General features: G+C 43.2%; 1 long non-coding RNA gene across 1 annotated transcript; it reads left to right on the top strand.

The window, feature by feature from the left end:
- The first annotated feature begins 1,103 nt into the window (after window positions 1–1,103).
- Window positions 1,104–2,221, top strand: LOC126597317 (uncharacterized). Its single transcript, XR_007614210.1, has 2 exons — window positions 1,104–1,829; window positions 2,043–2,221. It is a non-coding gene; the product is annotated as an uncharacterized LOC126597317 (long non-coding RNA).
- Window positions 2,222–13,852: the final 11,631 nt, after the last annotated feature.

Genomic DNA, 13,852 nt, shown 5'->3' with positions numbered 1-13,852 from the left:
CAACCTTTGTGAAGGCTCCCTTTTGTTTGTTTATTTTGACTCATGTATATGTACATATTTGTGGCTTATCGAAAATATTAATAAATAAGCTTTGCTTCATTTCAACATATTGTGTTAAATACACCAAAGCCTTCTTCATAAAGTTCTTTGAATTTTTGCTTTTGTTGAAACCTGTATTGTTGAAGCTTTGTGAGTGAAGCATGTAGTTTGAGGTAGTGTTCCCTTAATTTCCCGAGTGAGGAAAACTTCTCGGTTGGAGACTTGAAAAATCCAAGTCACTGAGTAGTCACGAACTTTTGAGTACCAAGGCGTAGTAGCATATGGTGGGAGTCCCCCAAGTCTCTAGTCGAGGGAGTGGACGAATGAGGTGTCTTGCTAATAGTCCATGTCGTAAGTACCAAAACTTCATTCTTTTGTTTTCTAAGTGGTAGCCCCGGACTTTTTCTTCATATATTTTGTTTATGAAGGTTGCTAGGCCCGAATAAGTGGAATTGCAGAAGGTGTAACGGTTGGTAGCTGTTTTATGGAAAGCCATCTGACTACGATAGTCTTGCACAGGATGACTATAGGGAGATACACACACATACTGCTATGATAGAGGGTGTAACCGTTGGTGCATTACAATCATAATGGAAGCATCACAATGATGGAAGCATCACAATGATGAAAGCATCATAATGATGAAAACACCATAATGATGAAACATCATAATGATGTTTCTTTGGTGGAATTGTTTTTCATTTCCCCTAACACCCTGAATTGGTTTTCAATATAAGACCATCATCTGTAGCTCGAATCACAAAGTTGTCTTCAGGAAAGTTGTTCTTTAATTCCTTAACTACAACATATCCAAATTTGAGAGCCATCAGATCAGTACAACTCTAGAAATTCAGGTACGACGAGTGATTGTTCATCATGTGTCTGTCAACACGTCAGACCTGTTGTGAGCTTCAAAAAATCCATTTTCTCTTGCTTAGATCAACATACTTTCTTCATCGAAGTTGTTCCTTAACTTGTGAACTACAACATATCCAAAATTGAGATCCCTCGGAGCTGTATAACTCAAGAAATTCAAGTATGATGAATGACTGGTTATTATTTTTCTGTCAACCCGTCAGATTTGTTGTGAGCTTCGAAACTCCATTTTCGATTGTTCAGATCAGCATGCTTTCTTCATTGAAGTTGTTCCTCATCGTCTCTTTCATAACATATCAAAAATTCAGAATGAACTAATGGTTAAATATTTCCAGATCTTCGAAACATCACAGCAGCTTCGAAATCTGCAAGAATCCGACTGTCATGCTTGGAGCTTCAACACTTTAATTTCCGTGGCTCAAACAGAAATGGTTCCTTCTTGAAAGTTGTTCATCTGCTCAAGAACTAGAGGCTGTCCAAAATTCAGCTCCATTGGAGAAAAGCAGCAGCTGCAAAAATTTGATAGAGAAAAGGAGGCGAAGCGTTGTTGGATTTCTAGGCTGGGGAAGATTCCAGTTTTTGTAGCAACTTCAGTACTGGTGAATTGCTTGTATTTTTGTCCATAACTAAATTTTGGACTTTGAATTATTATTTGATCTATCATAATATGTTTGGGAACATATATAAGTGAACAAATAAGAAGGAAAATTTTGGGCCCTTGTGGGTGTAAAACAAAAAATGTTTATGTTTACCCAAGTGTTTTTGTACAAGTTCAAGGGTATCTTGGGTTTTGTGAACAAAATTTGTTTATTTGGAGCAAGGTTTTGTGTTGAAGCTTTCTAGGTGAAGCTTTGATGGTGAAGCTTTGATGGTGAAAGTATGTAGAGGGAGCTTTCTAGGTGAAGCTTTTTTAGGTGAAGCTTTTTTAAGTGAAGCTTTTCGGGTGAAGTTTTTTTGGTGAAGCTTTGTGGGTGAAGCTTTTTAGGTGAAGCTTTGTGGGTGAAGCTTTTGTAGGTGAAGCTTTGATGGTGAAGCTTTGTAGATGAAGCTTTCTAGGTGAAGCTTTGATGGTGAAAGTATGTAGAGGGAGCTTTCTAGGTGAAGCTTTTTTAGGTGAAGCTGTGTAGGTGAAGCTTTTTTAAGTGAAGCTTTTCGGGTGAAGTTTTTTTGGGTGAAGCTTTGTGGGTGAAGCTTTTTAGGTGAAGCTTTGTGGGTGAAGCTTTTGTAGGTGAAGCTTTGATGGTGAAGCTTTGTAGATGAAGCTGTTTTTTTTTTTTTTTTTTTTTTTTTTTTTTTTTTTTTTTTTGGGCGCTTGACACGGTCTTCATTTGTTTGTTTTGTAGTGACTGTGGAAGACGGATTGCTTTCTGATTGAGAAGGGTTCCGGCATCGCTTTGCACCATCTTCATGTGGGTAATATAGGAACTTCCTTATGTTTTGATCATGCATGTAGTGATAGAATTTGTTTCTTCTTATTGTAGATGTCAGAGCCTGGAAGTTCTAGTGATGAGGGCTCTTCTAGCTTTAGCTCTAAGTCTGAGTCTGCAATGTCGGAGTCTTCAGGGTCTTTGTTAGAGTCCTGTACTAGAGAAACATTGGATGATCTTCCCAACCGTCGAACTTTAGCTATTGCTAGTTCTTCCTCCATGGCGTTGGGTGAGGGGGTTGTTTTTGATGCCATACCCATAGTTCGCTCTGAGTTCACAGCAGACCATCTAAAGAATAACTTGTTAAATAATGAGAAGCAGGTTGAGGTGCTAAGGCAGTCATGTAATATCCCTCGTAGTGTAGGGATACGCTTGGTACATGATGAAGAATGGCCTTCTGAGCCTCCCCAGGGTCATGTTATGTTCTACACCCAGATATTACTGACTTTAGGGGTGAGACTACCTTTACATCCGTGGTTGCAAAAGATGTTATCTTTGATCGGATATGCACCTGGGCAACTCAATCCTGGTTTCTGGGATACTTTGATTGGATTTTATATCATTTGGATGGAGTGTGGGTTGTGTGAGCCTTCCTTCCATCAGTGGCGTTACTGTTACAAGATGCGCCCAGCAAAATCATGCACTGGTTATGCCGAGTGTGCATGTCGGAGTGAGAGAGAGCGTATTGTGTATGGTAAGAAAAAGGCATACTACACATGGAAAAACCGTTGGTGCTTTCTGTATAATGATTGGGAGTATGATAAGGGTGTCACGCCTGAGCGACGTGTGCTTACTCACTTCCAGACTGTAGGTTGTAACGTATCAACCGTTCGTACTATTTGCTATTTGTTGTGGTCTTTTCTTGCTTCTAACACTTTGTTTCATGTAGTGACGCGGGGCACCATCCAACTGTTTGGGCAGGAGCTATCTGACATAGAGAAGGTGTTGAGGGTGCCCAAAGAGGATAGACACTTAAGCAAGCTACGACCCTTATTTCGTCGGTACGGTTTCCAACCCTTAGTTTCCGAGAGCCAGGGACGATCGAGTAAGTTGTATCCTTCATGTAAACTTAGCTCAATTCCTTACTTTATTTGGAAAGTTGTATTTCTTATTTTGATTTTCCTTATGCAGTGGAGAAGGTAAGCAAGAAAACAGGGACTAGCACCCATAAAAGGAGAGCACCAGTGTTAGTTCATTCGGAAGACATCCTACCGCATAAGAAAATTCATAAGTTCCGAGGGGAACCATCCGTTAGACCTAAGTCCCAAGATGGGGTCCTTAAGGGGCCTGCCTTTAGGAAGACTGGAGTCGAGGCCGTTGAAAATGCTGCTGCCGTAGTTGTAGGAGAAGGGAGCCGACTGTTGCCTCCTCCTCTTACTATGGAGCACACTGTCCAGGAAAATGATCCCGGTTCCCGCCATGAGGGGAAAGGCAAGGAAAGAGCTGGCAGTGTCCCGTGGAAGGACTTGAGGATTGCCACGCGGCCAAAGGATTTTGGGGATATCAACAATTGCTTGGCAGGGCGTCGATTCGCCTTCGATGAGCTCGGAGAGCCCTTAGCTAAGGATGAATCGGATTGCGACCGGATGTTGAAGCTGTCTTCATATGTGAGTGTTACTTTGTCATTTCCTTACTTTTTCCTCTTTATTATCATTATTTAGATAGTGATGATCGTCTTGCCATGCAGGTCATGGCCGAGTATCACGACAGACTGCAAGAGGTTGAGCGGTACAAGGCAAAACCGAAGGAGAATAAGCAGCTTGTGGACGAGGCCCGAAGGAATAAGGGACTTTTGACTCAGGCTCTCCAACTGAAGGACGAAACCATGGAGAGCTTGAAAAGGCGAAATGGTGAGAACCTAAGGCTTAAGAAATTGTTTGAGGCAACTAAAAAACAGTTGGAGGTGGCTACCTTGGAGGTATCCAAGGTTAGGGGAGAATTGGATGGTGCCTTAGTTGAGATTTCTGAACTGGAGAAGAGCATTCCAACTGAAAGGGAGGCTGCTGTGCAAGAATACTTAAGTTCTTCGACCTTTCATCTTGCTATTAAACCCCACTGTGCTCAAGAAGCTCGCTTTGAAAAAAGGAAATGGATGGCCGTCCTTGATCGTTATGATGATGGGAGCATTCTTCGAAAATACCACGAAGATATAGATGAGCATCATCGAAAGGGCGAGACATTTGTCCTTGCTGTTGATCCTAGCAGCAAAGATGAGTCTGATAATGAAGGTAGTGCTGATGCACAGACTCAGCATGGTGAAGAGGGTCTTGGGGATGCAGAGGATGATGGTAGGATGCGGAGTGATACTGCCAGGGGTTCGGCTTCAGATGAGAATGAATAGTAGTGTCTTTACTATCTGCATGTATTCTGGATGTAGTAGTCTGATGTGTGTATAACATGTGCCCATGTTATAAGCTTGAGAGTTTTGGATTTTAGGTGTTTATGAGTGTTTGCACTATTATTAATGCATGTTTGGCTATGTATGAATAGATCTATTGTTTGGATATAAGCCCTTGTTTGGTTGTCCCTTTCTTTGTATAGTCTTGTCGACACATACTTAGATTTTGTTTCGTGTTGGATATATCTGCTTTGAGGTTTCAACACTTGAGTGTTCCATTGCTAGGAATGTAAAAGAGTGAGGGCTGAGTTGGCTAAATTACCTCTTTATTGAATTCATTGCCAAATGGCCTTCATTACATAGGATGCCGAACGGCTATAGCTCAACACTTGTACATCGTGAGTCTATTTGTAGTAGTACTTCAAGTGATCAGCGTTCCATGGATGGCCAAGGGTCTTGCCATCGGAGCTTCTAAGTGTGTAAGAGCCAGGGCAACTGATGCCAATGACTTCATACGGTCCATCCCAGTTTGGACTAAGTGTGCCTTCACTCGGGACTCTGTCGCAGAGTAATCTTTTCTTTAAGACCCAGTCTCCTATTTTGAAAGAACGAGGCTTGACCCTAGAGTCATAATAGTTGGAGATGCGCTGCTTGTAGGCGACATTCCTCAAGTGAGCTTGGTTTCTGTGTTCCTCGACTAAATCCAAGTTGAGGGTGAGTTGTTTGTCATTTTCACTTTGAATGTAGTTCTGGACTCGGAATGTTGCTTGCTCGAGCTCAACAGGGACAACCGCCTTTGTGCCAAAGGCAAGTGAGAATGGAGTTTCTCCTGTTGAAGTCCGATATGAAGTGCGATATGACCAAAGAACTTGGGGTACAAATTCTGGCCAACAGCCTTTAGCTTTGTCCAAGCTGGTTTTCAAAGTGCGCTTGATTATTTTGTTGATAGCCTCAACTTGTCCATTAGACTGGGGATGAGCTGGAGAGGCAAAGCATAAGTTGATGTTGAACTTAGAGCAGAACAACCTGAACTTCTTGTTGTCAAACTGTCGCCCATTGTCAGTGACTATCGCATTGGGAATGCCGAATCTACAAAGGATGTTCTTCCACACGAAGTCTTCTATCTTTGCCTCAGTAATGGTTGCCAAGGGTTCTACTTCGACCCACTTTGTGAAGTAGTCCACTGCAACGACTGCGTAACAGACTTTGCCCTTCCCTGCCGGCATTGGGCCGATCAAATCAAGTCCCCACTGGGCGAAGGGCCAAGGGCTGATCATAGGAGTAAGAGGCTCTGGAGGGGAATGATGAATAGTTGCATATCGTTGACATTTGTCACATGAGCGGGATACTTTGATGGCATCCTGGTGGAGTGTTGGCCAGTAATATCCTTGGCGAAAAGTCTTGTGTGCTAGGGACCGAGATCCAGCATGATCTCCACAGACTTCCTCATGTATTTCCCGAAGGACGATTTTCGCCTCGGCAGGCGTAAGACACCTTAAGTATGGCAGGCTAAAACCTCGCTTATAGAGTTGATCATTGATGATCAGGTAGCGGGTAGACTTGTATCGAATTTGCTTAGCCTGGACTTTATCATTTGGGAGGGTGCCATGAGCAAGGAAATTATAGATCGGGGTGATCCAACTATCCCCCTGTTGTAAGTTGCATACTTCTGCGGCCATGGTGCTTGGTGTTGCCAACAGTTCGACATGAATTTTTCTTCCAATCTTGTCTTCCACAGCCGAGGCGAGGCGAGCCAGGGCGTCTGCATGACTGTTTGCCGCTCGAGGAACTTGGGTGATCTGGTAGTGGAAGTGCTTGAGCAAAAGTTGTGTTTGCGCAAGATATGCTGCCATGGAGCTGTCCTTAGCATCAAAGTTGTTGGTAACCTGGTTGACCACCAATTGGGAGTCACTGAAAATATCAATTTGTTTAACCCCGAGGTGTTTGGCCAAACGTAATCCTGCTAGAAGGGCTTCATACTCGGCCTCATTATTTGATGCCTTGAATTTGAAACGAAGAGCATACTCCATTGCTACTTTGTCGGGTGTAGTCAAGACTAGTCCCGCTCCACAGCCCTGTTGGTTGGATAAGCCATCAACAAACAGACTCCATGCTGGGGTTGTTGGTTCTATCTTCTGAGCTTCCGGGGGTAATGAAGCCACTGCTTCAGGTGTAGAAGCAATGTCAACCGGATATGTGAAGTCGGCAATGAAGTCTGCCACTGCTTGGCCCTTCTCAGCTGGCTTTGGTTGGTAGGAGATGTCAAACTCACCCAACGCTATTGCCCATTTGATCAATCGCCCTGAAGTGTCAGGACTTTGGAGTATCTGTCGAAGAGGATAATTGGTAAGCACGATGATGAAGTGCGCTTGGAAGTAAGGGCGGAGTTTTCGAGCAGACATGACCAATGCCAGAGCCAATTTCTCAATGTTAGAGTACCGTGTCTCCGCATCTTGTAAGGCTTTGCTAGCGTAGTAGACAGGTCGCTCAATATTCCCATCCTTTCGAATGAGAACGGAACTTACGGCTGAAGCTGATACCGATAGGTAGATAATGAGAATGTCTCCTACCTCGGGCTTGGAGAGTAGAGGGGCTTTACTCATGTACTCCTTGAGGTTTTTGAATGCCTCGGCACATTCATCAGTCCATGTAATGTACTTCCTACTTCCCTTAAGTGCTTTAAAAAAGGGAGCACATTTGTCTGTGGCCTTAGAAATGAACCTGGTTAAGGCTGCCACCTTGCCAGTAAGGCTCTGGATGTCCTTTGAAGTTACCGGTTCCTTCATATCGAGGATTGCTTTGATCTTCTCGGGATTAGCTTCAATGCCTCGTTGGCTAATCATGAAACCTAAGAATTTGCCAGAGCCTACGCCGAAGGCACATTTGTTGGGGTTTAACCTCATTCGATACCTCTTCAAAATAGTGAAAGTTTCAGATAGGTTGGTGATGTGTTGGTCAGCATGTTTGCTCTTGACTAACATATCATCAACGTAAACTTCCATGCTCTTCCCAATCTGCTCGGCGAACATTGAGTTGACTAGTCTCTGATAAGTCGCTCCTGCATTCTTTAGGCCGAAAGGCATGACTTTATAGCAGTATAGTCCTCTGTCGGTAGTGAAGGCTGTGTGTTCTTGATCCGAAGGGTTCATGAGGATTTGGTTGTATCCTGAGTAAGCATCCATGAAGCTCAGGAGTTCACACCCGGCCGTAGAGTCTATAAGTCTGTCAATAAGAGGAAGAGGGAAGCTATCTTTCGGACACCCTTTGTTTAGGTCGGTGTAGTCAACACACATTCTCCACAAGACCTTTTGAAGCAAAAGACTTTCTTTGGTCGAATTTTTCTTAACAAGGACCACATTTGCTACCCATGTCGGGTAATTGACTTCGCGGACAAAGCCTATGCCTTTGAGTTTTTCAACTTCTGCTTTCATTGCCTCGTATCGTTCAGCGTCATAAGATCTTCGCTTCTGTCTCACCGGCTTGATCTTGGGGTCAATACTCAAACGATGACAGATGACATCGGGAGAGATGCCTGGCATGTCCTCGTATGACCAGGCGAAGACTTCAGTGTTCTCTTTCAAAAAAGATATCAATGCTAACCGAAGGGGTGGTGACAATGTGGTGCCAATCTTCACCATGCGATCTGGATAATCTCTTGAGATAGGTACCTTCTCCAACTCTTCAGCAGGTTGGGCTTGCTGGGTGAAAGAGTCATCTCGAGGATCATCGGGTTGATTGTTGCTATCAGGAAGATCCAAGTTCGCTTCATCTAGGCTGGTCTTTGTGACTTGGTCATGTACAGACAGGGTTTCCTTGGGTCCGGGCAAGTGTTGTTGCTTAACTGAAGTGTTGTAACATGATCGTGCACTAAGCTGATCTCCTCTGATGTAGCCGTTGCCATGGGGGGTTGGAAATTTCATCAACAGCATATGCGTGGATACCATAGCCTTGAGATCATTGATGCCTGTGCGCCCAAAGATGACATTGTATGCCGTTGGGCAGTCAACCACTAGGAAGTTAGTGGTAATGGTAGCCGTGTAAGGGCCTGTACCAATAGTAAAGGGTAAATGTATGCTCCCTAAGGGTTGCACGATATCACCGGAGAAGCTTATCAGAGGAGAAATCGAGCGATCGAGCAAGTGTTCAGCTACACTGAGTGCCCTGAAAGCTTCGGCAAACATGATATTGACCGAAGCCCCCGTGTCTACGAGGATTCGTCGAACATCAAAGTTGGCTATGTGAGCCTCCACGATCAATGGGTCGTTATGAGGGTAGATGATGCCTCTTTCTTCCTCAGGGTAGAAACATATCGGATCCCAGTTAGGTTTTTGATACTTCCCTCCCCTGATGTCTTCCACGTGAAACACTTGGTGACCAGGCCTCAGACTTCGTTCACTGTTTTTCATGGCCCTATTGGAAGATTCAGATATGGGTGTGCCGCCACTTATGGAATATATGACATTCACCTGGCGTTGGTTACGGTTATCCCTTTGAGGGTAAAGAATGAATTGATCAATTTTTCCTTCTCGTGCCAAAGCTTCAATACGATCACGGAGGATGATACATTTCTCGCTATCATGGCCGTTATGCTCATGGTAGCAACAAAACATGCCCGCGTTATTCGGGGGCGTGTAATCTGGGTGCCTCAGCTTTGGCTTTGGTATCAGGTGAGCTATGCTGGGGTAAATGGCCGCGCATGTGGCATTCAAGGGCGTGTATGTCTCATACCTTGGGGTAGGGGGTATCTTGACGCGGGTTTGACCCACTGCATTGACTGCCTGGGGGCGAGCGTTATTGTGGCGATACCCTTGGTTATCGGGATAGTGTCCCTTACTCTTTTTACTGAAAGGAGAGTGGTGAGGATGGAAATCCTTCCTCTTGCCTTGAAATTGATATGTCTGTTGATTCGGTGAAGCATTATGCAAGGCATGGGGAGGTGCCACTGCTGTTTGGGAAGTCGAGGTCTTCTCATTTAGGTGAGTCTGGCTTCCACCTCCCACTTGTTGATAAAGGATGGTTGTAGGGGGTTTCTCCTGATATGTCTTTGCCTCGGCGGAGGCATGGTTATAAGCCTGCGCCATCACCTCAGAGTAAGTCTTCCAAGTATTGGCATTGATCATGTATTTAAAGAAACAATCACGTAGGCCTGCCGTGAAGGCTTTGAGGGCAGTCTTGTCGTCTGCCTCGGCACACCGGGAGTATTCATGGCTGAAGCGGCCAGCATACATACGTAATGACTCGTCTGGCTTCTGGCGGATAGTGTACAAGTCATCTGCAGAGTGCAAGCGATCGGTTTGGAAAATGTGTTGGGAAACAAATAGTTTCCTCAATTCCTCAAATGAGTCTACCGTCTCAGGTGTAAGACGACAATACCAATTTAGAGCTCCACCAGAAAGTGTGGAGGGGAAGAGAAGACATCGTTCTTCGTCGGTGTGCATCCGGTATGCCATGGTGGACTCAAAGAGGTTAAGGTGCTCAATCGGGTCCTCTTTTCCAGTATAAAGTTGCAAGCCAAGCTTTTGCTTTGTCTTTGCTTGAAGGGGGGTGTTGAGGATCCTCCTTGTAAGAGGGCCAGGCCTGGGTTGATTCCAGTCAGGTATTTCAGCCTGACGTTCAGCCTTCAACTTGTTTACTTCCTCAAGAAGTTGTAGGACAAGGGGGTCCTGAGCGGAGTTATGTGTCACTGGAGCTTTCTTTCGTAAATCTCCATCTCCTCTTGGAATTAGGAAGGTTTGATCAAGGGCATGTGATTTTTCCCTGGACTCGCTGTACTGGCTTCCAGGGTATGTCTGTCGGAACACCTCTGAGTCCCCTGTACCCTCATGTCTCTCTGGGACTTGTTGCCCCTTCCCCAAATTGGTGGCCGGCTTAGGCCGTGGCAGGGGACCGAGTCTCTCAGAAATCCTTGGGTCATTAATCTTTGAGCTTATATGGATGGAATTCTCTCGACGTTGCTTCAGGAAATCCCGACAATCGCGAAAGACGGTTTTCGATCCTTCTGCCCCTTCAGCAAAGAGGTGTCTCCCTCCACTTCTCATGGTTCGGGTCGAAGCAACTGGGTTAAGAGAAGCCTCATGTTGATTATCAAGTCGATGGGTAATCTGTTCCCTATCAGGGATATCTATGTCGAATGCATGTGACCCTCCATGTTGGAGGGCACCCAGTTGATGGTTGACTTCCACGGGGGCAACAAGCTCGCGTGTCTGAGCTTGCCTAGCTTCGTGGAGTGTCTCGAAGAGCTTCTCATATTGCTCCTGGAGGACCTCATTCCTCATTGCTATCTTGTTGTTCTGAGCTTCCAACTCATCGACTTTAGCTTGAAGAAGAACTCGTTTTCCTTCCTTCTTTCGTTGTTTCGCACTATGTGCAAGGGGGGTGTCATTCTGTGTGTTGTGGCTTCCTTCGCTTCCCATGTTGGAGAGGGATGCCTGATCAAAAGAAAGTGTACGAATGATAGAAACCAGCTTGACACAGCTGAAGAGAGTAGGAATAAGTGTCGTTTCCCACAGACGGCGCCAAATGTTGATGCACAAAATCAGCGAAGACTTTGGTACAACAGAAAGTGTCAGGTTTTGTGACCTTCGCTTGGTTGCTTGGTTGCTTCAGTCACTAGTGAGGATAAGTACGTAAATGAATAGAGACAGAGAAGCAAACACAGGATGTACGTGGTTCACCCAGATTGGCTACGTCCACGGAGTAGAGGAGTTCTTATTAGTAGTGAAGGGCTTACACAAGTACAAAGGATCAAGCTCTCAATTTAGTGAGTTCTTGTGAATGATTTAACACAAAATGGCATTAGGCAATATTGTGGGGGAATGACCCCTATTTATAGAAAAACTTGTAGCTTTGTCACATTGACATGTGTCATGTTATGATTGGTTCTTGATGTTGACACGTGCTGCGCTCTGATTGGCTTCTAATCTTGACACGTGTCGAGTAGTGATTGGCCTCCTGGTCGGAGGGGAACTCTTCTGGGTCCTTGATAGTATAGCGTTGGCCGGTGCTCGGTAGTTTCGGGATTGGTCAAGTATGGTACAAACAACATCCACTCATTACCAAACACTCACCCACTACACCCATTACATCCACTCATTACCAAACATCCATCCACTACACCCATTACATCCACTCATTACCACAACATACACCACTACCACCTTAATTAGTTGGTGGTCCTCTCCCTAGCCTATAAATAATCCACCCTTCACCATAACAAGGGAGGGAGAACAAGATCCATCAAAAGACACTACATTCACATCTCACAACTCCATACACTTACACTTTCATTCCTTGGCCGAGAGAACACAATCCACCCATCCACCCTTCACCATAACTCACCTATATCCATCCACCACCATAATTTACCATTTATCCATCAAACCACACCTTGTGCCGCAACAAAGAGAAGAAGGAGGACCCTTGGACGTGCTTGCCATTCAAGTTGGATTGTTAGAGCGTTTTTAGGTGTTTTCATTCTTTTGTTTTCAATGTCTAAATTTGTTTATCTTTGCTTTGTGAGTATGAGGAACTAAACCCCCCTTAGCTAGGGGGAATTCGAAACCATGTTCATGTTTGCAATATGATTTGATTACCTTTAGTTGTGATTTCATAAGTTGTGAATTCAATTTGTTTAACTGCTTGATTGATAACTTATTCTTGTATGTTTATTAAGAGTGCACGCTTAGTTTGCATGCATGAATATGATGCTAGAGTATAAGGGAGTTTCACCTAATAGTTACAAACTTATATTCACAAGTAGTGGAGGTCGCTTATAAACGATCGCGTTAAATAAATTCTTGGCAGGAGTTTCATGCTCATCATAGTAACGAATGCCTCGTCAATACTTATAGTTTTCATAATGCTTAATGATCTTTGATTGTATCTTTATTGTGATGTTCACGTAAAGAACTTTTGAAGAATACTTGAATTGTTGTATGCGTTTTCCCATCCAATTCAATAACTTAAGGAGAACTTGAAGGTTAATTTAAGCAGACTTAATTAACCTGGGGTGTTGAGTTTCATGATTGATCGAAAGAACAATTGAAAATTGGTTTATGTGCAAGTATGTCATGTGTGGAGAAGAACCTCCTAGCTAGCCTTACATCCATTCAATTTACTCAAATTCGTACAGATTTCATTAGTTCTTTAATTTACTTGTTTTGTTTTCAAATTCGTCAAAACCAAAACCCCATTTACTTTAAAGTGTTTTATTAGTCAAAATCTGTTTTGATTTGTGTTTTTAGGTGTCCCAAAAGTGTGTTAAAGTCCAAATCTGCCCAGTTTGTGTTTTTAAGCAGATTTGAGTGTTTTTAGCTTGTTTTGAGTCCTTTTAGTTTGTTTTAAGTTCTTTGAGTCTAGTTTAGTGTTTTTAACTTTGTTTATATGTTTTTAAGTCAGTTTAGAGGTTTTAGCAAGCCCTCATAATCCCTGGTTTAGAACGATCCCTACTTGCATTTATACTACAATTTGACAACAAGAGGATTTAATTTGTGTGTTAAGTTAATTTTCGCATCATACACTTCCGATATACTACGTTCAAGGGTGGAAAAGATAAAGCTAGGCCACTTCATATGCGATTCATAATAATGAAGTATTAAATTTCTTTTTCAAGTAAGTCAAATTTAAAATTACTTACTAATTAAGAGGAGGAATTGTTAGTGGTTAAGACTTCATAAATTTAAGAGTTTTTTTTTTGTGGTGGACTAAGAGTTCTTTTCGCTAAATTTCAAAACACAAGGACCAAATTTTTATGATTCATTAAGAACAAAATTTATGGCTTGAAAGTGACTCTTCTTGTGTAATTATTGCTTTATTTATTGTTCTTTTTCTCCTCCTTGGTTGTTCCAGATTCGTTGCAAGAATTGTATTTCTCAATTGCAGCACATGATTTTCTGTTGTTTTCATATATTTCAAGAATAGAATACTGATAAATTAGTTAATTTAGGGCTTCTCTTGTCTTTATTTATTTAGCATGCCACTTCTTTTATACAGATCTTTTCTTTTCAGCATTCAGATTTCTTAAGCATAATAGCTCACATGTTTGTCTCCCTTTTTAACTCTATGTAGTCTATCGAAGAAAAAAGAAGAAACTATGGTCGCAGGTAAGAAGCAAAGTTGAGAACAACGTTAAGTGAGTAACCTACCTACCACCTGAAGAAAAGGAAGTTGGTCC

Source organism: Malus sylvestris, chromosome 13 (genome assembly GCF_916048215.2).
Source record: "Malus sylvestris chromosome 13, drMalSylv7.2, whole genome shotgun sequence".
Taxonomy (NCBI): domain Eukaryota; kingdom Viridiplantae; phylum Streptophyta; class Magnoliopsida; order Rosales; family Rosaceae; genus Malus; species Malus sylvestris.
The sequence above is the reverse complement of the archived record's forward strand: the minus strand, read 5'-3'. Positions and strand labels throughout refer to the sequence as shown.